The following is a 26,530-nucleotide window of genomic DNA, read 5'->3' as shown; positions in this document are numbered from 1 at the left end:
AGCCATCTAATCATATCTGTCTGATGATACATAGAAACTGGCAGAAAGACTTAATGCTTTTCAGTCTAAAAAAATCATCCATTAAACAACATTTTCTTGACCTTGGCCTTTGTGCTAAATCTCATGGCCACAACTTTAATAAGTGACACTAGGGCATTTTGCTTCCAAGTAAGAATAAGCACCAAATTACTTCTGAACACATTTCAAATACAGTGGAACAAAAGTCTACATATGCCTTTTTACCAAACTCATTTATCTTTTGGGTCCTGTGGAAAAGAAGACATGTTAATGTCTAATGTGCTAATACAGAGCATGTCAAAAAAGCATGCCATATTTAAAATTCAGAATTGATATATGAGTCAGTTCTGTCTTTTCCTTCTTTACCTTTGAGGTTCATGACTCATTCACTTACTTGAAGGATATCTGTCAGAATGTCTTTAGGCATTATTTCAGAGTCAAACTTTATTCTACAGTCTAGTGCAAAATAATAACAAAATTTCTTTTGACACTATTTTGTACACCTTCTGGTATTTTTCCTCAAACTTTTTAAACCCTTAGACAAATAGGCATGGGATTGTATTAAGGTCTTACATAATTGAGGAGTATCACAACTTACCCAAAAGAAAAATGCACCAAAAGCAGCAATCTTCTGGTGTTAAGTGCATACTTCATTAAAATTTACTTGTTGGTTGCTGGTCTTTTTATTTAAAAGGAGAAAATGCATTTCCTGTTATGCTAGGCAGAAAGTAAACAAAAGGAAATGTCCTCAAGTTGCACCAGAGGAGGTTTAGCTTAGATATTAGGAAAAGATTTTTAATGGAAAGGGTTGTAAACCATTGAAATAGACTTCCCAGGAACGTAGTGGAAGCACCATCCCTGGAAGTGTTCCAAAAACGCGTGGATGTGGTTCTTGAGGACATGGTTTAATGGTGAACATGATGGTGGTGCTAGGTGGATGGTTGGACTTGATGATCTTAGAGGTCTTTTCCAACTTTAATGGTTCTATTCTCCTTTGGAAGGGTAAGTAGATAAGCACCTAGGACAGAAGGATGCTTTATGCCTTTCTGTCCTTTTCCGAGCTTTTACTGATTTTGCCTCTCTTGGAGCTTCTTGCATTGCCTGCTATCAGAGCCAGGACAGCAGATTAGACAGGAGGTTACCCTAGTACATTAGAGCTCTCCATGTGTTTCATACTGAATTTACATTCAGATGATAACAGCAGTCACTTTTTTTTAAAGTAGGCCACCTGTCCCTCATGCAATTGTGTCAGCTGCTTAGGTTTAAAAATAATTTTTGCGTAAAAAAATTCCTCACACTAATAGAATCCTCAAATGTAAGATAATGATACAAAAATTATATTGCTCCTAAGCTTCAGTGGGGAGGGGTAAGTCTTAGCAGTTTTGTATTGCTCATTCATGTTCCAGTCTTACTTCCTTTTCCCTCTATTTTTTTCTTCTTTTCCAGCTGAATCAGATAAAATTTTCTGTCATAGAAAAAGCACACACAGAGAGACAAATAGAGATCATCTATTGATCTGCTCAGCTACTGTTCACTTTATATTAAAATTAATGGGTTTCTGTTTTGCATTACTGGGGAAAAGCCCTATAAACTTTTGGTTGAAGAGGATGTTGTCTAGTAGTCAGAGGTTTAGCCCAACTATTCTGTTTCAGAATATGGGTCTGCTGCAAAAAAAAAATCCTAATGGTGAGAAATTAAAAGAAAGTTACATAGGAAGATGGGATCAGAGGAGTTAGAGAGGAAAGCTGTTCAGGAGGATGAAGAGAAGATACAGTAGATAGGCTGAGTAGCAAAGAAAATGGGCTAATTCACCTGCCAGTTGATTTTGTGACAATTGTTACAGTGCAGCAGTCTTGTCTTATTTTTCATGCATTTAATATCATATCCAGAAATCCTTATGATGTTACAGAAAAGCTTTAATAAGCCTTTTTAGCTGCCTAGCATCATTCTTCTGATCTTCTACTTGTTGTCAAAAGCGTTACCTTTTTTCTGAAGGAGACTGAGAATGTTTCCCATACTTCTGTTTGATGCAGCTTCATGGAATCGTAGAATAGTTTGGCTTGTAAGGGGATCTTGAAGATCCCAATGGGCATGAACACTTTCGATTAGACCAGGTTGCTCAGAGCCCCATCCACCCTGGTCTTGAACACCTCCAGGGATGGGGCATCCACAGCTTCCCTGGGCAGCCTGTTCCAGTGCTTTACCACCCTCACAGTAAAGATGTTTTTTCCTAATATCTAAACGAAATGTACTCTATTTCAATTTAAACCCATTCACCCTTGTCCTTTCATTACATGCACTTGTAAATAATCTTGCCTCATCATTTCTGTGAGTTTCTTTCAAGTACTGGAAGGCAACAATTAGGCCACCCTGAAGCCTTCTCTTTTCCAGGCTGAAGAATCCCAGTTCTCTCAACCTTTCCCCACTGGAGATGTACTCCATTTCTCTGATGACTTGGAGGTCTTCTTGACTTGCTTCAACAGGTCCTTGTCCTTCCTGTGCTGGGCACCCCAGAGCTGGATGCAGCCCTGCAGGTGGGGTCTCACCAGAGCAGAGCAGAGCAGAGCAGAGGAGCAGAATCCCCTCCCTGCCCTGCTGCCCACGCTGCTCTGGATGCAGCCCAGGACAGGTTTGGCTCTCTGGGCTGTGAGTGCTCATGGCTGGGTCATTTCCACCAGTACCCCAAGCCCATCTCAGCAGGGCTTCTCTGATCTGTTCCTCCCCCAGCCTGTGCTGGTACTGGGGGTTGCCCCAACCCAGGTGCAGCGCCTGGCTCTTGGCCTTGTTACACCTCATGAGATTCCCATGGACCCACTTTCTGGAGCCTGTCTAGGTTCCTCTGGTTGGTATCCTGTCCTTCAGGTGTGTCAGCAGCATTACCAACTTGGTATCATCTGCATCTAGTTTCCTAGAATCACCTTGCACACATATAGAGGTGATAAATTAAAATTTATTTTCATTGTTCCCCCTCTCCCATTTCCTCCCTACAGCCTCTGTCAAGCATTTCTGCCAAAGCCTTGCTTTATACAAGAAAAGCATTTATTGTATGCCACTGTTGTGTATAGAAAGCTCTCTGAAACTAGAGACAGAGATTTTGGATGCACATATTTTTAGATAGAAGATCAATTTTTGGCTTCAGTTTTTAAGGAAACTGGTTGAAAGACACTGAACCAAGATCTCTTTATTTCACAGCTTCTAAGGCATGTCTGATTTCATATAGTTTGAATACTTAAAGAATGATCAAAATCAAACAAGAAAACACACACTCCCCATCCCTTTCCTATATATATTAGGAAAAAAATTCTTCCCTGTGAGGGTGGTAAAGCACTGGAACAGATTGCCCAGGGAAGTTGTGGGTGCCCCATCTCTGGATGGGGCTTTGAGCAACCTGGTCTAGTGGACGGTGTCCCTGCCCACAGCAGGGGTGTTGGACCTTAATCTTCAAGATCCCCTTCCAACCCAAAACCATTCTATGATTTTATGATTCTATGATCCCATAATATATCCAAAGGAAAAAAAAATAGGATGAATTTGAGGTACAGCTTTTTCTGCTTCTGAAAGTGAAATAGTGACGGAAAAGTAAAAAGCTTGTTTTAACTTACTGCTTTGTTAAAAAAATCTTTAGTCTAAATCTGTTTTTGGTTTTTTCCCTCATGAGCTTTAGCAGGAAGTATAATTCCACAAAGCTTCATTTTTTTTTCCCCTGAAACTATCCAGGGATGTTCTCAGTAACACATAAGCCCTTGAAAAAATAGTTTTTAAAACGTAATATCTTTGCCTAGCTGTTGGTTATGAAAATAAGCTAATACAGGAATTTTTGAGGAATATAAACTGTAAAGCACCAAGGTTAGGCAAACGGGAGACAATTATCACGGATTTGTAGGTCTCGGGAAGTCGAAAGTGGCCGGAGGAAGCACCTGCTGTCTCCAGAGATGCCTCCAAGCTGGACCCCGCCGGCAGCGGACCCGGAGGCGGAGGCGGCCGCTCCCTCCCGAGCCCGGCCGGCACCTGCGGGGCGGGCGGCTCCCGCTGCCATTGGCCTGGCGCCGCTTCCCGCCTCCTTTGAAAGCTGGGGAAGGGCGGGCGGCAGCCGTGCCTCGGCACTCGGGCAGCAGGGCCGGGCTGGGGCGGCACGGGCCAGCGCGGGAGGCCGCAGGTGAGGCCGGGCAGCCGGCGGGGAGCGCTGTCCCCGGGGATCCCTCGTGGGGACGCGCGGGCTCCTCTGAGCTGAGTGAGCCACACGGGGGTTCCCTTGCTCGTGGGTGCTTCGTGCAAGGTGGTAGCGCTGGCGCGACGTTTGTGTGCTTAGTGTGGCAGCGCTTGGCTTGGCAGCTTAGTGCTTCATAGTAACTAGTAGTCTCTTTGTTTGGTGGCTCTTTTGGTTTTTTTCGTGGCTTTTTTTTTTTTTAATTATTTTTCGGGGGTCGACCTGTTAAGGTAGGCTTGCTATCTAAGCAGCTGAACTTGTGCTTCATCCAGCTGTGGTGATTTATAAGTATGTTTCTTAAGGCCCCAGTCCCTCCAGTAGTAGGGCAGGACTGTGTACTTTGGAACTGGTGCTTATGAAGGAATGATGGAAAAACTTGTCTTGTGATTTCTATTGTGGTTTATCTTTTCATCCGCTTGTTCAGTTGCCAAAAAATAGTGACATTAATGGTGAATTTACAAGGTAAGCTTTCTTCTTGTTCTAAAGCCCTTGAAGATGAAGAAGAGTCAGTGCATGCATCAAAAATAATAATCTGGAGACCTAGAATTCATGTCATTACTGAAATGCATCTAATTCAAAAACTCTGGAACTTATTTTAGTTAGGGCGTGTTTAAGGATTTAGGAAGTGTATACTGATGAAGAATCTCTTTGTGGTATAATCCACTTACATTGGGCTTTTGTGTGTCTTGCTCTTTCTTAATTGAGTGGGAATAATAAATCATTCTGGAGTTACTCCATCTGTTTTAAGGCAGAAGTATCAACTAGCACCTTCACAGATATAATATGGCTGCCATGAGGACCAGGGTACAGAATATAATGTTAGACCTGACTAGAAGTAGTTGGCAGGATTACCCTGATTTATATGCTACTTGAAGAAAAGGCAAGGAAGAACTGTGACTATAATTATGACATGTATGGCATACTTCAGTATTAAATATGTATGTTTTCATCTGCCTTTAACACACCTGCAATAAAGCTGCAAATGTATGTGAGCACCTAAGAACATATGTACTTATACAGTTAATTAGTTATGAAACTACTTAGGCTGAGCACAGGTACATAGTTTTTGCCTATCAGTTTCTGCACAGAATTCTGAGAATTCTGCTATGGCTTGGCTACACACACAAAAAACCAGGGGTTTTGTTTGTTTGTTTGTTTGTTTTTGTAGTAGTAGTACTGTTTATTCTGTCTATAAACTGTAAAGTCAGGTTGAACTAGAAATTTCTGTATGGTTCTTGGTTCCCCCCACCACAAACCCAATCTTGCAGCTTCAGTTCTCCCATGGTAGGACTAAGCAGGATTCTGGTGGTAGCTACTTCTGAAAACTGCCCAAGTGTCTCTTTGGAAATAGTCAGAATTTTAATGCACAAGCTGGCTGTGTTCGTTTATAGAATTACTGTTTCCAATAATATCCCTGCTGATCTCATGAAAGGGGGAAAAAGTAAACAGTAATGAAAAAGATGCTGGGTTTGTTCCAAGTGAACGGAACAGTAATTTTTTTCCCCTCAAAGCTCTGTTTCTGTATTCTCCTTCTCATCTGCCTCCCTGGGAGGTAAAGGGGAATGTGACTTGTATGTGAGTCTCCTTGTGGAATTCTGTCTGTGTGTGCAAGGTTTCTTTTTCCTCAAAATGAGTTATCATTTTGTAAGTCTTGTTATCTCTCACTTAACTCCTGTCTGAAAACAGTCTTCTGAAGTCAATTTAAAGTAAAGGTCAAGAGATGTGCTGCTATTTCCTCTGGCAAGTTTTGTGACTTCACAAATTTGCTGCTTGCTTTGAAGGTTTGTTGTTATGCAGGAGTTGCAAACAGTTTTTTCCAGATTAGTTAAAGACCCTCTCCTGGAAGCTGCTCCTCACAGATCCACCCCTGAGCTCTACACTTCAGCCTCTCATCTGCATGGATGGGCTTGTGGGGTTGGGTGTGAAGTGTAGTCTTGAACAGAGTAAGAAAATGTGCTGCTACTTTTTACTTACTCAAATGCTTCAGAGAATATTATTTTAGAGTAATGCTGGTGTTTCAGCTTACTGATCTATCTAAACAATTTGGAAAAATGCCAGTAAAATTTCCAGTCTTTGCTTTTAACCTTTCTTCAGTGGCTCTTTTTTAATTACAGAAGACTAGGGGAGGCCTCTTTGCTTTGCCTGTAGATAGATGTGGTTTTTTTCCACTTGCATTGCTGTTTCTACTCTTGATCTGTTACTCTGTCTGTTATTATCCTCTCTGTATAACAGCCTGAAGTAAGATATGATTCTGCAAAGGCACGTGTGTGATTGTGTCTGCAATAAGGCATATGTGGATATCTCTGTAATCAGTTAAAAACAAATGCCCTGGCCATGGTACCTTTTTTCTTTTTTTTCCTTTTAGATTTTATTTTAAAGGAAGCACTACCTACTTAGGAGAACTGGAGGGGGGGGGGGGGGGGGTCGGGGGTGGTGGGAGGGGAGATTACAGTGGCAGTAAAGGGAGCTGTGAGGTTCCAGCAGACCTCTTTGGTTCAGCACTACAGGTGTGTATGTGTATTCACCTAGCAACAGGAACAGCACTAGCCTTGCTGAATTGTTTATCTGGTATAAGAGACTGTTTGCATTAAGCCTCCAGGAGATAAAACTTGGAAATCCTGGCACTATGTCTGTAGCAGTGCCCTGGCTGTCACTGTTGGACCAGGGCAGTTTCCCTGTCCCACAGAAATCTGAGAGTGCGGAAAATTTTTCCACTCTGTGCTGGAATAAAGCAGATTCTCTCTTCCCTTCCCCCAAGCTTTTGTGGAAAAAAACAAAGTGTGAGCAACCCAAGCAGATTAGCCAATAGCTGGGTGAAGGGGGCTTTCCAGGGGTGTGACGAACAGAGGGTCAGGTGCCTTCCTCGAACCCAGGCTTGTGTGCCGGGTGTGTGCTCTGCTCTGTCATGTGCCCGCTCGGCGCGCAGCCGGGTGACTGGGGCAGGACAGGTGTGTATCGGCCGGAGCGAGTTTCGGTGAGGATGAGTTGACACCTTCTTCCCTTCTTCCCCGCCCTTCCTCCCCCGCCAATCACGTGTTTCTTACACTGGAAAACTCCCAACAAAATCTGGCTGCTACGTAGTGATGGGGGGAACTCTTTTGAAAACAAGGGGGGGGGAATACCTCTCCACCCACCGCAACAACAAAAAAAAGCCAAACAAAACCCCAAGGAAAGCCGAGACCAGAGGCGGGGATGAAACACTTGACAAGCAGGGGGTTTCAGTGATAGTCCTCTGTCACGTGAGCAGGACTGGGGAAATCAAATCCCCCGGCAAAACCGGGAAGCCCGTCGCTGCGGAGGGCGGCGGCGCTCGGCTCTGGCCTGGCTGCGGGGCGGCCCCGGCACCTGCCCCCGCGCTGGCTGCGGGGGCGGGCGGTGCCCTTCCCGTAGCCGGTGTTTCAGGGTGGGCAGGGCAGGTGTCGGCGCCCCCTTATGTGGGCTGACGCGGCCCTTGCCCGGCGGCATCGGCTCCCGGGGGAGCCGTGCGGGGCCGAAGGAGCGGAGCGCGCAGGGGCTTCGGGCCGGGATGTGCCCGCCCGGGGCTGCCGCGGCCCAGGCGGAGGCGCGCGCCGGGGCGGTGCGGGCGCGCGGCCCCGCCGGGAGGGGGCGGCGGGCGGCGCGCGCGCGCAGAGGCGCGCGTCGGGGGGGCCGCGGGCGGGCGGGGCCGGCACCTTGCGCGGCGGGCGGGGGCTCCGGGAGGGCCGGACGGGCCGGCCCCGGACAGCGGCGGCGGCAGCGCCGGGTGAGTCACTGCTTGGAAATGGAGTGGGCGGGCGTGCGCGTAGCAGAATGAATGATGTCAGGGAGCACCGCGGCGAGCATGAGGCTCGCGGCAAACGCGGCGGCGGCCGCAGCCCCGAACGAGCGCTGCCCCCGGCGCCCCCCGGCCCGGAGCCGCCCTCCAGCGGGAGAGCCCTTCCAGCTGCGGCACTGCTGAGGCAGGAAACCTCCGCGAGAAGTGTCGCCTCCGCCGCCGCCCTTAAAGCCGGTCCCTTTCGCCAGGAGGGAGAAGAGGCTGAGGCTGGGAGAGGAGCAAATTGCAGGGGAAGGTAGAGATTGTGGCAAACTTTCTAGCTGCTTCTGCGTGCTGCTGCCTCACTGGTGGGAGTGTCTGCCCGTAAGGAACTGCAGAGCCCAAACCCAGGAGCCCTGAGGCTCCAAAAACGACTTCAGCCGCCTTTGGAGGAGGAACTGCCAGCAGTGCAAGATTTTGCATATACGGCTGAGTAGGTAAGTTGGGAGCGGCATAAGTGGATTGAAAGCGTGGCGTACCACAGGTGCCCACTTGGAGACCCTCTTTCACCGGAGACCTACAGCTGTCAGCTGGATAGAGACTGGGAAGAGCAGTCCCACGCTTGTGATCTCTTCCGTTTCTAGCGGCCCCTCTAGCTAGGGAGGGCACCTGCTGTTTTGATTTCTCTTGCCAACGTGGAACTTACCTAGTTTGAGAGTAAAAATCTATCGTTTTGGTGCGGGCAATGTGTACATACCTCTTAGAGCAGTACCACATACCTAGCTGCTCAGGAGGGGACTTCAAAACGTGGGATTTCAGCTCAGGAAGAAAAAGTATTATTAAAAGGCTGTTGTAAAAGTCTTTTGTTGTAGATAATTTTTTTTCCCTTATTGTGTGTCTGCTCTGTTCAAGCCACTCTTAAACTTCCTGAACTGCTGCTAAACTAAACTTTTGACTTAGTGGCAGGTTGCATTTCTTTTAATGTTGTGCGGTTTCTGGTGTAAATTTAGCTTAAAATCCTTGTGAAAAGTAGTTAATGCATAGTCTTCTGGCAAAGTAATAAAACTAGGATACAATGTAGAATATCTCTTGTTCAGTTTAGTCCATTTCTAAACATTTTATTTTGTTTCATTTGAACACATAGGAAATCAAACATCTGTCCTCAAACCACTTGACAGCTTTTAATTTATGCACAGTTAATTATACAAGTGAATGGTTCCGTAGAAGTATTAGCATAAACTGAGCAGGTGCATGGTTCTTCATCTGAGACACCAGGCCTTACAGGAGTTTTGGCAGGCTTCACTTTAAACCACATTTATTAAATGCTTTGTCCAAAATCAGTTTGCTTTTTAAAATTATATTTAATGTAGTTACTTAGATGTATTATTATTTGACAAGACAGGTTTTTTGAGGCTCTATAGCCTAAATACTTTCTCACCGTGAAACTAATAACTTTTATTCCTTATTTTGCCCTAATTTAAATAATCTAGGGCTTAATTTACTAGAAAGATCAATGTGCTTGCTTCCACATTTCTTTCCTTTTAGGTTGCTAGTTCAAAATCAGACAGAGATTATCACATTCTACTGAAAAACATATGCTTGTCTCTGTCCTTCACAAAAATATTCCAGTGTACCCTGGGTAGTATGTCAGTCTTAGAGAGCATTGGACAAATCAAGTGGTGATCGGGAAAAACTTTAGGTGAAAATCTAAGGGACAACAATAGTAAGGTGATAAAGGCCCCTAATGAAGTAGATTTCTGTGCTGTCCTTGAAGTGAACTTACACAATAGAGAAATGACAACTTGAAGAGAGCAAAGACAGATTATTTTTTTAAGTCACCAGCTGGTAATCTCAATATAGAATGCTTTTACTCTTATATTTTAAATATTGAGCCATGGATGGCATGTTGATAAGCATCTCCTTTTCTGCATTGTAAAAGTGTGCTGTAGTTGTAATACTGTAAGACAGAAATTAATTCAGAACTGAGTGTTTCAAGTAGACATCAGAAGTGTTATATCAGGGATACTGTATAGTGAAAAACTGAAGATTTCCTTATCAATGCAAAAAACTCTGCCCACACACGTACCTCCCTGTCTCTGGAAGAGCTTAATAAGAGACTTAATCTTAGGTATTTTTAATTCTAAAGCCTGGAGTTATTTATTTACAGTGTATGAGTATAGCATGTTAAAGGTATGAAGACTGAAAAGTAGTGTATTGATTTTTAAGGATTAACAAAATAAGTACTGAAACAAATGATGGATTTAAAAAATAAGTAGCCTTTTTAAAGGAGCAGAAAATGTAGATGAAGGTTTTTGAAGAAATGGCTCATTACTCTTAAATCTCCTGGAACAGAAGTGGTCTTTGAAGATAGAGGTATTTGTAATAAAATGGCATGCCTTTTCTGTTTGGATTTTTTTTCCTAATTTTGGTGGGCTGTTGGCCTATGCTAGTTTTTGATGCTGTTTGTGGGGAGTGGACAATACAGATGCTGTGACATATTATTTAGTATGGCTGTGGTATTGCACTAGTCTGCACAGATGCTGCGAAGATTAACGTAACACTAGGTCCACTGTCTTCAGAGATCTCTCCCTGCTGGGAGAATTGTTTGTACCATGGACACCACTGTCCCCGAAGATGCTGTGCACACTAAGAATGTCAGGCATCCAGGCACCACTGTCCCAGCTGATGCTGAAGACCTTAAGAGCTGCTAATGGAAAAGTTTTATGTAACACAGATAGCTCTGTGTTATGTGTCTAACAGAAAGTCTATTCTGGACATTTCTTAACTCTCCTGAAACCCAGCTGTTCTAGTGAGGCTCCAGGACGTTAATAATCACAAGCATCTCCTGTGTGAGGATGCTTGCTTAAGTTAACACTAACAGCTACCACTCTTTCTCTTCTCCAGAACAGATCTTGTGGGGATATGGGTGATAAAGAGAATGAAGTACTTCTTACCAATATAACTGGTTTTGGAAGTCTTTGGCTGTTGATAGGAATTTTAATAAGACCAAAATATGAAGTAAAAGTGACTCAGCTTAAGGGAAACATGGTACTTACCCTCTAGCTAACATACATGCAGTATCTGTAAAATAAGGGGACCTACTGTGCTTTGAGGTCATGCTTGTGGTTGCTGAGTAGAACTTTCTGCTTACTGTCTGTCAGGTGGGTCCTGCTTGCAGTCTGATGGCATTTAAAAATGTTGGAGTTGAGTCTGTTGTATAGAAGAAACAGTTTGTCAGTGTCTGAGGCTGTTGAGGTGATCATTGCAAATAGAATAGTTCTTAATGAAACAGTGTTTGGGTTTAGATCATCAGAGAAAATAATGAGCGTCATTAATCAGGAGAACTTCACTGCATTCATTCTGACAAGAGAATTTTATAGCAAAAAAGCATGTATTACTTATTTTTTTCAGAAAAAAATAGTTTCTCCAATATGTAACTCCAGAATGGCAGAATGTCCTGTTTATTTGAAGGTACCTGAACAAAAAAATCAAATGTCACTTACCCTTGCTGTCACTTACCCTCCCCAGTTGATAGAGGTTAACTTTCAACCACCATGTATAAATTTTAAGAACATTTCACTTGTTATTGATAAAATTTGTATACAAAAATGAAGTTGCTGATATTAGTAGATCTGTGAGGGTTCAGAAGTCAGATCTTGGCAGTCACACATTGCAATGTCTTCCTGTTCCTAGCTTTTCTCCTGGCTTTTAGAGTTCATCTCTTTCTTCTCTGTTCTGTAGTCTTTTGTTTCTTTTTCTTCATAGTGATTTCCTCAGGCTGAATCTTACTAGGATCCTGTGCCATGCAGTAAGCTTTGCAGTAAACTCTGCAGTGTTGCTGTGTCTGTGGTTACTGATGCAAATTAGGATTAGGGTTGTACACCTGTTCTTCCTTGGGGAAATGCTGAGCCTCTTGGACACAGCACTGAATGTTTTCAAAAGTTGCATCAGCTTAATTTGGTTGATTTAAGCTGAACTGGTGGAGAGCATTTAGGAATATGTTTGCTTAAGAATAGCTAAATTTAAAATAGATTCCCTCTGAATTATTCTTGATTTAGAAGTAATCTGAAATCTTAAATGGAATTAAGAGATTTGGATTTAGTTTTTCAGATAAGATGTAAGCATATCATGGCTGAAACTGGGAAGAAAGTTTAAAGTACAAATAATGATTAACTGTATCTTCAGTTACAGTAAGGTTACTTTGATGGTGAGATTGCTCACTTACGCTGATTTCTTCTGTGATATCAATGAACCGCAGGAAGCTACTTATGTTTAAGGTGTTTTTTCCTAACCCCCCATCTGAGAATTGCAAACTGCCTGCAGCAGTTTATGATCACTGGTTTTCAAGGGTTCCCAGGCAATTGATCATGTTCTTTGTGAAATGTTTCAGACAGGTTTGCATGTTAGTTGTCATAAACCAGTTTGGCCCCTGTAAAGTTCTGTAACCTCCCTGCCTTTGGGAAGGGCCTTTTTGCCTAGACTGCCTGTTGCTGTCTTAGGCCTATGTCAGTCTTGTTGCTGCTGTAAGCTTAAATATTCAGAGTGAAGTTTTAAGTACTAATATGGACTAAATACATATAAATAAAAAAGCCCAATATTAGTACATTTGTCTAAATTAGTATGTTATTTCTGTCTTTATGCAAGTTCTGATAGCAAAGTGTCACTAAGAGCTATTGCAACTAACTAGAGTTTGTGTTTGTAGTGTCTAACTTAGAGAAGGATGGGTTTTTTGTTTTGCTTGATCATACATCCATGATCATAGTTCATGCCTCTAATAATAGAACTTAAATTTGATTGGTTTTTTTTGGTTGGTTGGTTTTGATTGTGTGGTTTTGGTTTTTTTAAAAATCTAAGTTAACTGTAAAATAAATGGGAGGTTTTAATCCTATCAGAGCGCAGAAATCTGTCCAGCCTCTAAGAACAGGCCTCTTGGATCTCATAAGACCTAGCTTAAAGCCCTAAGCACAAGGTGATGTTTTTAGTTTCTTGAAGTATTATTAGAAGTATTTTGGCATATGCTACCTCCTGAGGAAATCTTTAATGGAACTCCTGTGTCAGTAAAAGTCCTTTATTAAGAAATCATCTGGTCTCACTACTTGTTTTTTAATTTTGAAATATGTTTGCATTTTCTAATCTTTCTCTTTTTAGAGTGTGTATTCTGCTTAGCCTCCTAAGATCTTAAACTGTTGTGTGATGAGTGCTGAATGACTTCTCACAGTTAGTTTCAGCCATGTGAAAGGTACATAACAGTGACAAAATGTTTACTTATGCACACACCCAAGTTCCTGCTTATGTTCACTCTAGTGCTGGCCAGTTGGTTAATGGAGCAGAGCTAAATAAAGAGACAGGGTCTCCAGACTTTTTTTATCCAGTTTCAGCTGTGTTATGCTTATGTCCTATCCAGGAAACTGAATTCAACTCTATATGCTTCATTTAATATTCCAGACTACTGCTAAATCAGAAATAATGAGGCAGTCTCCTTATTTAGGTGACATAATTTGCTGAAGAGAAGCAGCAGTAGAGAAGGTCATGCCTCATAGTCATTAATTCTGTCTTTCATCTGGAGGGCATGATATAATCCTGTAGCTTGTTGATAGTTATAGTATGCTTCTAGAGTAATTACAGTTTATTTGATTATTTTTTAAATTTCTTTTTTTACTTCCCCACATCAGCCTTGCAAGTGGGAAACTGCACTTGCTGTCTGTAGATGCTTTATGCCAAATACTACTGCCCATGTCTTGGTTTGAGACTGAACACAGGCTGTATTGGAGCAAAGTGTTCCCATCACTGCAGTTGCTTAAAAAGGACATCTTGAAAGCTGTAATGCTGTCTTACTGTCTTAACAGTGCTAAAACAACACTTAATGTAGAATTCTGTTTCTGACAGTTATTCTGGTTCAAATTTATGTACTGCAGTTTCAGTAAAAAAATCAAAAGCATTTAAACTGAAATTCTAAAAGCCCTGTTTTGATTTGGTTTTTTGTTTGGATTTTTTTTTCTGTAATACTGAGAGATATTAATTCTTATGACTTTCATTTGGCTTAGTTCATTGGTGCTGTTTTTTTCTGGTAACTTAACTTTTTCAGGAGTGTATGGAAACTGGATATGTTGTAGCATAAAAAGTTAACTCATATTACTTTTAGTTCCTGTTTTTTAGCAGCCTGACAGAAGTCCTACCAAAGCTTGTGATTTTTCTTGTTTTCATAATACTATACTAACCTGTAAGGATGCCAGGCATGAGTTCCTTACAATGCCAGTCTGAGAACCATGAGCTTGTCTTCATTTGATTTTACTCAGAATTTATTTGTTAGAGTGTCACTTGACAAGAGTTCATTCTTGTCTTCTGGCATATCATCTTGGTCTTTTAGAGGCCAAAACTTGGCTCTAATTTATAAGTAAAAATTAATACACTTGCTTAAGCTGTGTTACTGAAATGCAGATGCTGTTTTTTCACAGAATTGTTTGCAAGTTACTTTGAAAGCATGTGTATGCTTTGCATGCAGCTATAGGGAATGATCTTGAGATTTTTGGGAAAAAAATCAAGTCTACTTGATGTGGAAAATGTGCCAAAAAGCTAAAGCTGGTCCTCCAAAGTGAATCTCTATTTATTTCCATTCTGTGAGAAAGCACGTTGGCTGAAGTTGTTTGAATCCTATTATTGACTATTAAAAGTGCTCACGCGCTAACATAGGAAAACAGCACTCCAGTGTTTTTGTTTTCCGATAATTTTTTTAACTTTCATGGTGGACTTCAGTCTTGTGAGGAAGGGCTGTGGCATCCTGTTTGGCACTGAAGCAAGAAATATTAAAGGCATTGTTCCTTCCAAGGTGCCACAGTGAACTTAGAAGTTAAATTGGGAGTTAATATTAAGGCAACTTATTGAAGAGTTTAGTGTTATGAGTTTGAACTTCTGTCCACTGCAGTGATTGTATCCTGAGTTTTCAGATTATTCAAAATTCATCTTTTTAGTGATAACTATGACTTGGAAACTGAATACTACACATGCTGCACAGCTGAATGGCTAGTGCTTTCCAGTGAGAATGATTTTCTTGTTGGCTTTTGTTTTGTGTTCTGCAGTAACCATAGTCATTAGCTTCTTCCATGCAGGTCTTAAGAAATGGCTCAGCTATTTCCATATGTGCAAACAGGCATAAGTGTTAAGATAAGTAACATTTCTTCATTCTTCTGTTTGGAACAAACTATGTAATGTAGGGTGGAATAATGTGTCTCTCTCTGGTAAAGTCAGTAACTTCTACTGACTTTTAAAGGTTAAGGTGGATGAAATAAATATCAGCTGACCATCAACATCGCAAGACACAATACCTCAAATAGCAAAGCTTAAGTTGTTAGGCTAAGTAAGTATACTTCTTGCTCTTAAAGAATTTTTCTTTGATATGAAGTGCTTGGGGTTTTTTAAAGTGTAATTTTACAGATTGCAGGCAGTTTATGCTTTGTGTGCATTACTCCTAGTCACTAGGCAATATGAACTAGGTAAGGTGCATGGCTTAGTTTTACTATGCAGAATGTTCCCATAAAAAGTTTCTTGTCTGTTTTTTTTTTTTCCTTTAATTTGTAGTAAGAGGAAGTATATATTAAAGTCTTAAACATCATAGAGGTTGACTAAACTCTTTACCTCTTCTATATTTGAAGAGCTCAGAACTGAATGACAGAATTTAAAATGGGATACTATTCCCCTTCCAAGGCCTGGAGGGCAGAGGAGAGTGGTAGGAAAGCAGAAGCTCTCTGTTCCTTTATTCTGCACCAAGGGCAAACACTAGAACCATGTTCTCCTACCTTACTGTAACTCTTTTGAGTGTGCACACATATGTGCTTTCTTCCTATTCTCCCTCTGCATCCTGTGGTAGTAGAATCGGGAACAAAGCTTTTAGCACTGCAAGCCTTTCTAGAACACGTGACAGAGGCAACACAGCTTAGTCAAAATGTGACTGTGATGTGTGTAACGTGCAGATGAAGTTCATTCTTATCAAAGTCTCTATTGCAGTTACAAGGACAGCTACAGGAGGAATATTGTACTTTGACTTCCATAATTTGCTTGAAGAATCATTATCTTGATTCATCTTCCATAACACTATTATGAAGATGCTTCTGATTTTAATGGTTTGTATTGCTCAGAAGGTTTTAGTCTGATGTACTGTTTAGACGGATAGCTTATAATTTGGTCATGCACTGTTGAGAATGTAGCATGAAAAATGTCCTGGTGTTTATGGTGATATTCTATAGTGTTTCCAATTAAAATCAGAGAAAAAGGCTTTCTCCTTTCATCAAAAGGCTTATAAACTGCAGGATGATGTTTTTAGTGTTGTGTATTTGTCATAGTGTATGGATGGAGAAAAAGACAATCTTAGTAGACAGAAAATGTATTGCTATTTAGGATGATGTTTTTGTCTTGTCACTATTATGACTGTTTTATAACACTGTTTGCACACCTCTCATCTCCTCTTTTCATGAGTCCTGTCAGTCTAGGAGAGTTCAAAGGTCCGAGAGGAGCTTTGTGTCTGTTTACCTCTCAGCCAGGCAGTGCCCACCCAGTGCAGTGATTGCCCATGAGATACGTTTGCAGATAACCAAGCTGTAAGTCAGATTTTCATGCTGGTACATGTCAAAGAACATGCAACTTTTTACCTAACAGTTACAGCTCTAGGAGTGTGTGAGGTGTGTGAGCCCCTTGTCTTGTGATTTTCTGTCTCCTGTATATGTTAAGAAAGTGGTTTGTGTAGTTAAACTGAACAGTACCTGTTCCAGTTGGTGTCTGTTGGAAGTTCTTGTTTGCTTGTTGTTTTGTGTTTGTTTTTTCAATTGCCTGCTGTGAAGTCTGCACACTAGCTCAAATGTTGAGGGTTAGTGGCAATTCAGCTTCTTCCTTGAAAGTGTCTCAGTATGTGTCTGTGAATATTCAGTGTTCTGGTGTCTGAATATGCTTAAGGAATTTTACTGCAAGTTTTTATCCTGGACACTTCAGGTGATTGCCCTGACTGCCTCCTTGTAGAATAAGAGATCAGTTTGTGCTCTTGCCCCATAGAAGCAGAACTGAACAAGTGTCAGTTCTGTCTAAATCTGTTTTACAAATATTACTGTCAGACATGAGGAAGCTTTGGGAAGCCATGAACTTTCTCTGAACAATCCTTTTTAGATTAGGGTAGTTACTCATGCTGTTGGATTTAAACTTCAATACTTAATTTGTTTGAGTGTATTCTGTAAAGCTCTCCCAGGAATATAGGAAAATGTAGGCTATGGCAGATGCCTTAATTCTAGAGATGTGGCACTTCTTTTCTGCATCAGACCCATACATCTGAGTATTCAATACTTAGGGCAGCTCAAAATGTGCATTATGTGAAAAGGCAATCAGATTTGTTCAGAGGTTGGACTTATTTTTTAGGCTGATTTGTTTACAGTCTTTGCTGGACTGTAACACGGCTGTGTTTAAAACCTGTTTCTTTTGTGCTCTTTGTCTTGCATGAGGTATGGAGCTCATCTGAAAGCTTTCAGGGAGGAATAATATACCTACTGTAGGGCATAGATTCTCTTCTGAAGATCTTAAACTGAAATTCTGACTCAATTTTTGTCTTATGCTAGAACATAAGCATTTTGCATTCCTTGTGTTAAAAGACTCTTTTAAAACAGGGTTCTTTAAACTTTTTTTGTGTTAAAGTACTAAGAAGGAGAGAAAATGGATCTGCTCTGGGATTTCAGGTAGATTTCTTCTGTTCTTTACCAGCAAAACTTACCGATGCATGGGTAACCTGTGATCCACTGTTGTTGTTTATACAGGTGTACAATATGGATAACTGCACTTCATGTGGTTCAATAAAATTAACATTGACCTGTCATATAAGTTAAACATATGTGGCCTAGACTGTTTGCACGAGCTTAACTAATTAATTCTGCTGCACTGGCAGTGGAACAGCTTTACATTGGCTGGAATATGCTAGTACCCCAGCCTGGCTTCTGCTTCCATATAAATAAAATATGTCTTCCTGGGTGGCAGCTTTTATGGCCAGTCCTGAACCATCCCCATCTTTGTATGTTGTCTTGATAAAGCAGTGTTAAGAAATTCCATGAGCTGGGATTGGTATGGAATGTTTCAGGCCATCTTGGTCTACCCCAGCTGTCATTAACATCTTAGCGTGCATCTTGAGACTTAGGGTTGTAACCTAATATAATGGGGTATTTTGATTTCTTCCTAGTTGGGTTGCATGAGTCTAGAAGGCTGCTGCCTCTCCTCTGCAGACTGTAATTGCTGCTGTGGGGGTGTTTCTTGTTATACAATGTCTGTCATGCAGGGTGTGGCATTCACCTGTTTAATATTGCCGTGTGCGAGTTTTGTGCGTCAATTCTGCACCTTTGAAATGGTGAAGTTACCCACCTTTTAAAGGAGTGCTCAAGTGCAGCTGATGTGGGGACCTTCTAGGTTAAATCTGTGTGAGACTTCCCTTTGTTCCCTTTGCTGTATGTCTAGAATTGATGTGAATTTGGGGTATTCTTGGTGCCACTGATACTTGGATGTGCCCTCCTCCTCCTGGCAAGATGATACTCACCCAGAGGAGAGTAGCAAAGAGACAGCAAAGACACCTGCAGTGGCTCTAGCTGCAAAATGCAGGAGCAGTTCCTGCAACAGCTGATTTTAGCAGAGGTTGTGTTGTGCAAGCCCTTGTCCTGGCCTACATCTAGCCAGGTAAGTACCTTAGAAATGGCCTGGCTTGCTGTAGTGCTGTGTTAATGAAAGCTCTTGAAATCCAAGCCACTATTGGGTCTCGAATTCAAGCTATGCTCTAGACAACAATTTTCTCAGATTATGCCCATTTGTCCTAAATTTAGAAGGCTACTTATAAAGCCAGAATGTGATCTGTCCTTGCTTATAGATGCAGATCTTTTGACATATTTGGTATTTTTGAGGAAAACTTATGCAGGAACACAGCAGAAATAGCAGTATGTAATAAGATAGTGTCCTCCTTCATGGAAAAAGACAGTTGGTAGACCAGAATAATTATTTTTACTGTGCCCTAATTTTGCCAAGTTCTTCATTCTCTTCTTTTAAAACTGCTTGGCACTATTTCCAGTTGAACACTTAGTTCTGTCCTTAGACTTTTGTAACTGATCACGTGGTAATAGTTGATTCACCACTTATTTATTGTACACCATGGCTACTTAGCACACATTCACATCACTGGTCTCAGGGAGTCTAGAGATGAGACTGACTTTGTCCCAAACAGTTTTTTCAGCTGCAGTTCTGACTGAGGAACAGTTTACAGAATCTCCATGTTTCAGATAGTCTACATAGCACATCTTTGGCCTCCCTTTCTCTTCCCAAATCAATGTGTATCTAGATGCCTGCTGGACATTGGGATGAGAATGCCATAAAATACTTTTTGGATAATTTCTATAGAATACTTTCTATTTTAAAGTAAGCTTTAGGGCCTCCCATGAAAATGTGACCAAGAATAGGGATGTATGTTTGTAAATCACTTTTTCCAAATATCCTTCCTGAAACATCTTTTTTGATCACTCATTCTTTACTTCTTCTGCCCTAAAATTTTTTGTGGACAGTAAGACAAAGGTCAGAAGTGATCCTGGTTTCCAGCCTGTGGGTTTTTTTTTCCTGTGGAAATAGTCTCTTGACTCAAAATTTAGTTAAGTCATGTTACTTAAATGAAGAAATGGAAGATAAATAATGTTCAGTGCAGCACATTGTGCTGCTGGTATGAATGCCATTTAGCAGGCAGTTTGATTGGCCAGCTTGTATTTCTACTTCACATTCAGCCTAGATTGATTTGAGTGATCATTTTCTTGCCTATGCTTCCAAAGATAACAGGTTCAGTGGTGACCAGAAGCCTTCCCTGAGTAAAACACAAGGTTTAAGGTGTGGAAGTTGCTACTTGAGGTACATGATGATACAGTGTAATATACATCATCCTGTGTAGATTGGGAGTCACTTCAGTACTTTCACACCAGGTTTTACCAACTGGTAGGATAAGATCAATGTAATTTCAGTCATTAATTTAATTTGTTCCTTTTTAGTTATGCTGTGTGTGCATGATGTGCAAGATGTAGGTGTTACAAAGCAGTTGTGTGATGTTACAATGAAAGACTCTAATGATAGCTTTTTAGGAGCAATGATGACTTTTCAGCTGAAGATGCTATTCAGCTGTTTTCTTGCAGAAATAATTTTAATCTTATATTTTTAGTAAGTGGGAATTTGAACATCACCAACTTATTTCAGTCCTTTCTAAGTTGGTTCTTTAAATCCTTTTTAAAAGCTCTTAAAATGGCAAAAAGAATTCTCAAACTATTAGGCAAGAAGGGGAAGACAAATAATAAAGTACTGATGTGAATGGTGAAAGCCTTTATGCTGAGTCTCATGAGCTGCTTGACATGAAGGAATTTCGTTATTGGCCTGGTGTTTAATGCTGGGTTGTTCTTACCGAAGGCTGCAGTTCAGCAGGGAATAATGAAGAGAGGTTGGAATTATTTTGGAGATGTTTAGTTAGGTTCTTAAATAGTAGCTCTGTGAGGGGCAGTAAAAACACATTAATAGGATTCTTGGCCTCTTTTTATGACCTCTAGGGTGCGGCTGAAATGGAGATAGCAAAATATATGGGAAAGGTATTACAGAAAGATTTTAGATTATAATTGTTATTATTTTTCATTGCTGCCCCACTGTTAACATCCTCTCAGAACATTTATTCAACAATTATATCCTGTGTTGTGGGGAGATAGGATAATCACTTCTTCTGCCTGGCAATCTAAAGAAACAAGTGTTCTGTTCATCAGTCTGTGGCAGAAACAAAAATGAAGAAGGAAGTGTTGAAGTGCGTAGTACTTAAGTGTTTAGTATTTAAAGCTAAACACTGTCTTTTCTTAATTAAATAATATAAAAAGGAAATATTTTTTCTTGCCAGCATAATGTGGAAAGTATTTTCTTCTATTAATAGAAAGCTTTGAGCTAATGGAATACTTGTTGAAGTTTAAAGAAAAGCAGGGGACTGCATTGGAAGCTTAGGTTGTGATGCCTTTTTTTAACTGTGTAGTGCTTCAAGTTGGTGCATAGAGACCCAGTTACATATGGAAAGCTTAATATAATTTTGATTATTGCAAGCTGGAAGCTTGAAGAGTATATTATGAAAGGGTTCTTTGCTGCTTTTCTAATCCCCTAAGTAAACATGTCTGGATTGATTTTGGTAATTGCTGAAATTGTTCAGTACTCTTGACTTGGTGTTAGAATTAAATTTACCAGGTTTTATTTCTGAAAGTGTATCGACAGAAGCTGGGGCTGGGGGGGGCAGGGAACTGTAGTGTATGAGCTAGATGTAGATTTGGATGTCTGAGCCTGTAAACAAACAGCTTGAATGAGGGATCTGTATATTCCCAGCTCTAGTTGACAGGGGTTGCTGATTGTGATGTACAAGCCTTAGGCTGCTTGGTGGTAGGTGTGGCAAGAAGGTAGAGGGGAAGACCAAAATAGGAACTACATCATGTTTCTTGGTGAGTTTTAGTCACTCTGTTTACTGTGAGCATCATCCCTCTTAACTAATACTCATAAAGTTTTCCAGGCAACTACATCAACAGAGTTGAGCAAGCTGAAAACTGTTCTTAGGGAGAAGAGAGGGGAAGCAAGTCATTGATTCTTTTCTGACCGGTTTTAACAGTGTGCAGTGTGCTAGTCCTCTGTTGTTGGCATAGAGGCTAAAACCCTGGTCAGAATGCCATCTGACAAGGGTGTGTGTGGGTGTGTAGATATGGGTGTTTCTGAAAGGGGATGTTTCTGCTGCTTGAATCTCTGAACACAGCAAGTGTTGCTGCTATGTACAGAGTCACAATTTGTAATGTGCCACATGAACTGAGGGATATGTGAAACCAGCTTGTAGTATGATACTAATTAGTTTTAAATATGCCCTGTCTTAAGAACTCATGTGGGGTGAGGATTACAGTCCTATGCTTTTCTAGGACTATTGTCTGTTTCAGGCTTTTAAAAAGCGAGTTATGAGGGAGGAGCCTCTATGTACACCTCAGTGCTAAAAAGCCTTTTCTCTGGATTGTGCAACTTTTATATGTGTTACTGCTGATATTGTAAAATGCTGTGCAGATTTAAGCTATAACTGTACTCTCACTTTAAACTTCTAAGGAGGAGGGTTCTTGTTGCTGCAGAAAGTACACTAGAGTGTTCTCAGAAATGTGACCTCTTACTTGCATGTGGGAAAGGCTGTGGATGTTGTCTGTTTGGACTTCAGCAGGGCCTTTGGCACTGTCTCCCACAGCACACTCCTGGAAAAGCTGCAGCCCCTGGCTTGGACAGGAGCACTCTTTGCTGGTTCAGAACTGTCTGGATGGCTGGGCCCAGAGAGTGGTTGTGAACAGTGCTGCATCCAGCTGGTGGCCTGTCACCAGGGGTGTCCCTCAGGGGTCTGTGCTGGGGCCAGCTCTGTTCAATATTTTTATTGATGGCATGGATGTGGGGATTGAGTCTTTCATTAGCAAATTTGGGGCTGACATTAAGCTGGGAGTGTGTGTGGGTCTGTTGGAAGGTAGGAGGGCTCTGCAGAGAGACCTGGAATGGTTGGATGGATGGGCAGAGTCCAGTGGGATGAAGTTTAATAAATCCAAGTGCTGAGTCCTGCATTTTGGCCACAATAACCCCCTGCAATGTTACAGGCTGGGGACGGTGTGGCTGGACAGTGCTCAGGAGGAAAGGGACCTGGGCGTGCTGGTTGGCAGCCAGCTGAACATGAGCCAGCAGTGTGCCCAGGTGGCCAAGGAGGCCAATGGCATCCTGGGCTGTGTCAGGGATGGTGTGGCCAGCAGGAGCAGGGAGGTCACTCTTCCCCTGTACTGGGCACTGGTGAGGCCACACCTTGAGTGCTGTGTCCAGTTCTGGCCCCTCAGTTTGGGAAGGACATTGGGATGCTGGAGCATGTCCAGAGGAGGCAACGAGGCTGGAGAGGGGCTTGGAGCACAAGCCCTGTGAGGAACGACTGAGGGAGCTGGGGGTGTTTAGCCTGGAGAAAAGGAGACTCAGGGGTGACCTTATCACTCTCTGCACTCCCTGAGAGGTGGCTGTAGTCAGGTGGGGGTTGGTCTCTTTCTCCAGGCAGCACTGAACAAGAGGACATAGCCTTAAGCTGCATCAATGGAAATATAGGTTGGATATTAGGAAAAAGTTTTTCACACAAAGGGTGATAAAGTACTGGAATGGTCTGCCTGAGGAAGTGGTAGAGTCACCATCCCTGGATGTGTTTAACAAGAGACTGGATGTGGCACTCAGTGCCATGGTTTAGTTGAGGTTTTAGGGCATGGGATGATCTTGAAGGTGTGATTCTGTGATTTTGGTGTTGGCACAGCTGCTTTTTGGAAGAAACATAGGGGAAAAATTTGACAGGCAATATCTTCTTAATAATTACTCAAATATTTTTAGGGTATATCACAGATCAATTTACTGTTATGTAACTTCCTCTTCTAGCTGCCTGATGCCTGATAAGCTGCCGCACAGTCACTTTAAAGCACACATTAGTCACTGTGACTTCTCACTGCCCTGTACTGAAAGTGGTGACTAATCTCTGGGTCTGACTTTCCATTATGAAGTGCAACCTTTACCCTCTGTAACTAGGTGGAGGACTTCACAAAATAGTCTAAACATTCCTGCCTCCTGTGCTGGATCCCCCTTACCTCACAAACGGTGTCTGCAACTTTTGAGTCAGCTAGGAAAGATTTGAGGCATTTGTTGTGCTGTTAGGCTCTTAACAAATCTTTAGACTTTGCTGTCTCTTTGAGAAGAATCTTGCTTTGGATAGTGGTGCTTAAGCAGTGTCTCTGAAACTCTAGCAGAATGAAGGAAGCCAGCCTGCACATAAAAGCCCAATCCAGAGGCTTATTTTGGCACTCATTTTTGGCATTTTGTCTGATGAAACTGAGGTAGAACAGTGACTTCCATACTTTGTACAGTGTTTATAATAGGCTTTTGTAATGAATAGGAGAAGGTTATGAGCCAAACAGGTTTTTTGCAATGTTACAAAATATGCAGTGGTAGAGAACCTTTTTGCCTTTATTCAAAAGCAGCTGATTCAGAGCTAAATATCACTTCAGGTTAGCAGACCTTTCTGTGCAGATCTGAAATACTGAAACAGTCTCATTTTAGAGAGTATGGGTTAAGCAGGAAGAAGACTTAATCTTATTTTTCTGGTATAAAAAAGTTGTGAGGGAGTCTTTAGGCTTTAACATTGGAATAACATTAATACTTTCAGCTCTGTTGAAAAGGGATTTAGCAGTGTGCATTGTCAGTGAAGGCAGACAACATTGTCCTGAGCTGTATTTAATAGGAATATAGTCATTATTTATAGGGAAATGATTATTCCTCTCTGCTCAGTACTACTTGGCTGTCTAGAATACTGTATCTGGTTTTTGGTCCTTCACCCAGGCAAAACATGAGATGGCAACAAGGCCAGCAGAGGGACCATCAGGGTGGTCAGGAGGCTGGAGCACAGGCCTGGGAGGGGAGGCTGGAGGAGCCTGGGTTGCTTCAGCCTGAAGAAGAGCAGTCTCAGAGGTACCTGACTGCAGCCCCTTCATGCCTGCAAGGTTGCCATCAGGAACATGGGGACCAGGTTCTTCACAGCACTGGGGAGATACAAAGGCTGTAACTTCTAATAAGAAGTAGATACAAAACCAGTAGATATAACAGTTAGAAAACAAGCAAAACAGCAAAAATAAGTCCAGCTTTCACTGTGAGAACAGCCATGCAGTGAAACAAGCTGCTTGGGGAGGTTGTGCTTCTTTGTAGGCATGGAAAGTACAGCTGGATTGAAACCCTGAGTCACTGCTGATCCTGGCCAGAGGCCCAGGGACCTCCTGAGGTTTCTTCTAACCTGAATGATTGTTTGTTCTGCTGGTTCTACAGATGTATGACTGACCATTCTCAAAACACTTGTTTTAGGGAAGACTGTTAACCTGCAAATCCAACTTTGTCATGTACATATGGTTTATTTCTAGAATGAGTTATGGTAGCACTAAAAGATAACAAATATTTGACAGCTATTGTGATATTGTTTCTTGAAAGATAAGGGTAATACTAATCACAAGGAAAATCTAGCTATGTCATGGTGTCCCCTTTAAAGGACATCAGACTCTTAGTTACCAAATACAGTCCTTCAGAGCCTGGGGACCAAACAGTTCAAGAGTTTGAAGATCCCTTCAAGCACTTAAGGCGAACCTACTCAGCAGTGTTCAAAATGATAAAAGAGCTTAAAGATACTTTTTTTCCTTGCTTGTTTAGTTTCTGAGGACAGGTTGGATGGGGCTCTAAGGACTTGCTCTAGTGGAAGGCGTCCCTGCTCATGGCAGGAGAGTTGGAACTAGATGACCTTTAAGGTCATTTTCAACCCAAATCATTCTGTAGTGCTACAAATGGGGGTTTTTTGGGTGCTTTTTGGGACATACTGTTTCAGAAACCTGGCACTGCTGTAGAACACACTGGGACTGGGTAATGAATTTCTAGGAAAATGAAACCTAACATACTTTTTACTATTAAGAGGTATGAAGAAACAGAATTCCACAGGACTGGTAAAACTTGGTTTCTACAAATGGAAAACCTGTAACTTTGAAGCTTTTTCTACTCTATTTAGTGTAGGGATTTAGTCCTTAAAGATGTCTTCTAGTATTAAATCTAATACTACATATTAGTAATCCTAAATGAGGGACTTACAAAATCCCCCTCTCAGGGTAGACAGAGTAACTACTCTATGTCTACTGCTGAAAATAACTGTATATGATGTAAATAGTTAATTTTTTTTATAAAAAAGCTAACATTTACTGCAAGTGATAATGTGATGATAATGAACAATACTTCTGTAATCCAGCTTTGTTTTACTTGCAATTCTTTAGCATCACAGCAGTTGTCTTCTGGAGGTTTTGGGTGGTGGTGGGCTTGTTTTTAATTCTTTCCAGCAGCCTGCATGCTGTGAGATGAACATATAGCCTGGAAGAAGGGATAGTGAGATCTGGAATGCTTTCAAAAATCAAAATTAAGGAGAAACCCCTAAAAGGAAGTTTTTATTCATTGCTGTCTAGATAACAGTGGTAACCTGGCTTTTTTAGTTCTAGTTCCATAGATAGTCCTAAAAATTTAACTGATCAAAATACAAGCTAGCAAAAAATTGTCTGCCAGTAACTGCGTGATAAGTTACTTCAAATTGTACTTTGTTTGCAGACCCTTTTTCTTCAGTTACCAAATAGAGCTGTATCAAATGTTTGATTGATTACCAGCCTTAGCAAAAAGCTTTAAAATAGTACTATCAGAAGTCTTCCATTTTGTATATGAAAGTATAGCTTCTCTTAATGTCAGAATAGATCAGTCTCACTGTTTTGGATATTCTTGTTCAAGTAGTATTTAAACAGTAGGTTAAGAACTGCTTATTTGAAAACCCTGTGCAAATTGTGACTATTTAGTCCTTCATAAATTATAGAAATTAAAATATTTTGAGAGATGTGCAAGTTCCAATACTGGATGAGAAATACCATTTGGGAGCTAACTTTATGTGAAAATGACCTTTAGATGAAAATTGGATG

At 41.4% G+C, this 26,530-nt stretch overlaps 1 protein-coding gene across 1 annotated transcript in view; it reads left to right on the top strand.

Annotated features, from left to right (window-relative positions):
• The first annotated feature begins 8,125 nt into the window (after window positions 1–8,125).
• The window catches only part of SGMS2 (sphingomyelin synthase 2), a 30,911-nt gene continuing 12,506 nt past the window's right edge, over window positions 8,126–26,530 (top strand). Inside the window, exon 1 of the mRNA XM_036383155.1 lies at window positions 8,126–8,455. The gene's annotated coding sequence lies outside the window, so the exon portion shown is untranslated. The remainder of the gene's footprint in view (window positions 8,456–26,530) is intronic.

This window comes from Molothrus ater, chromosome 4 (genome assembly GCF_012460135.2).
Source record: "Molothrus ater isolate BHLD 08-10-18 breed brown headed cowbird chromosome 4, BPBGC_Mater_1.1, whole genome shotgun sequence".
In the NCBI taxonomy this organism is placed as follows: Eukaryota; Metazoa; Chordata; class Aves; order Passeriformes; family Icteridae; genus Molothrus; species Molothrus ater.
The sequence above is the reverse complement of the archived record's forward strand: the minus strand, read 5'-3'. Positions and strand labels throughout refer to the sequence as shown.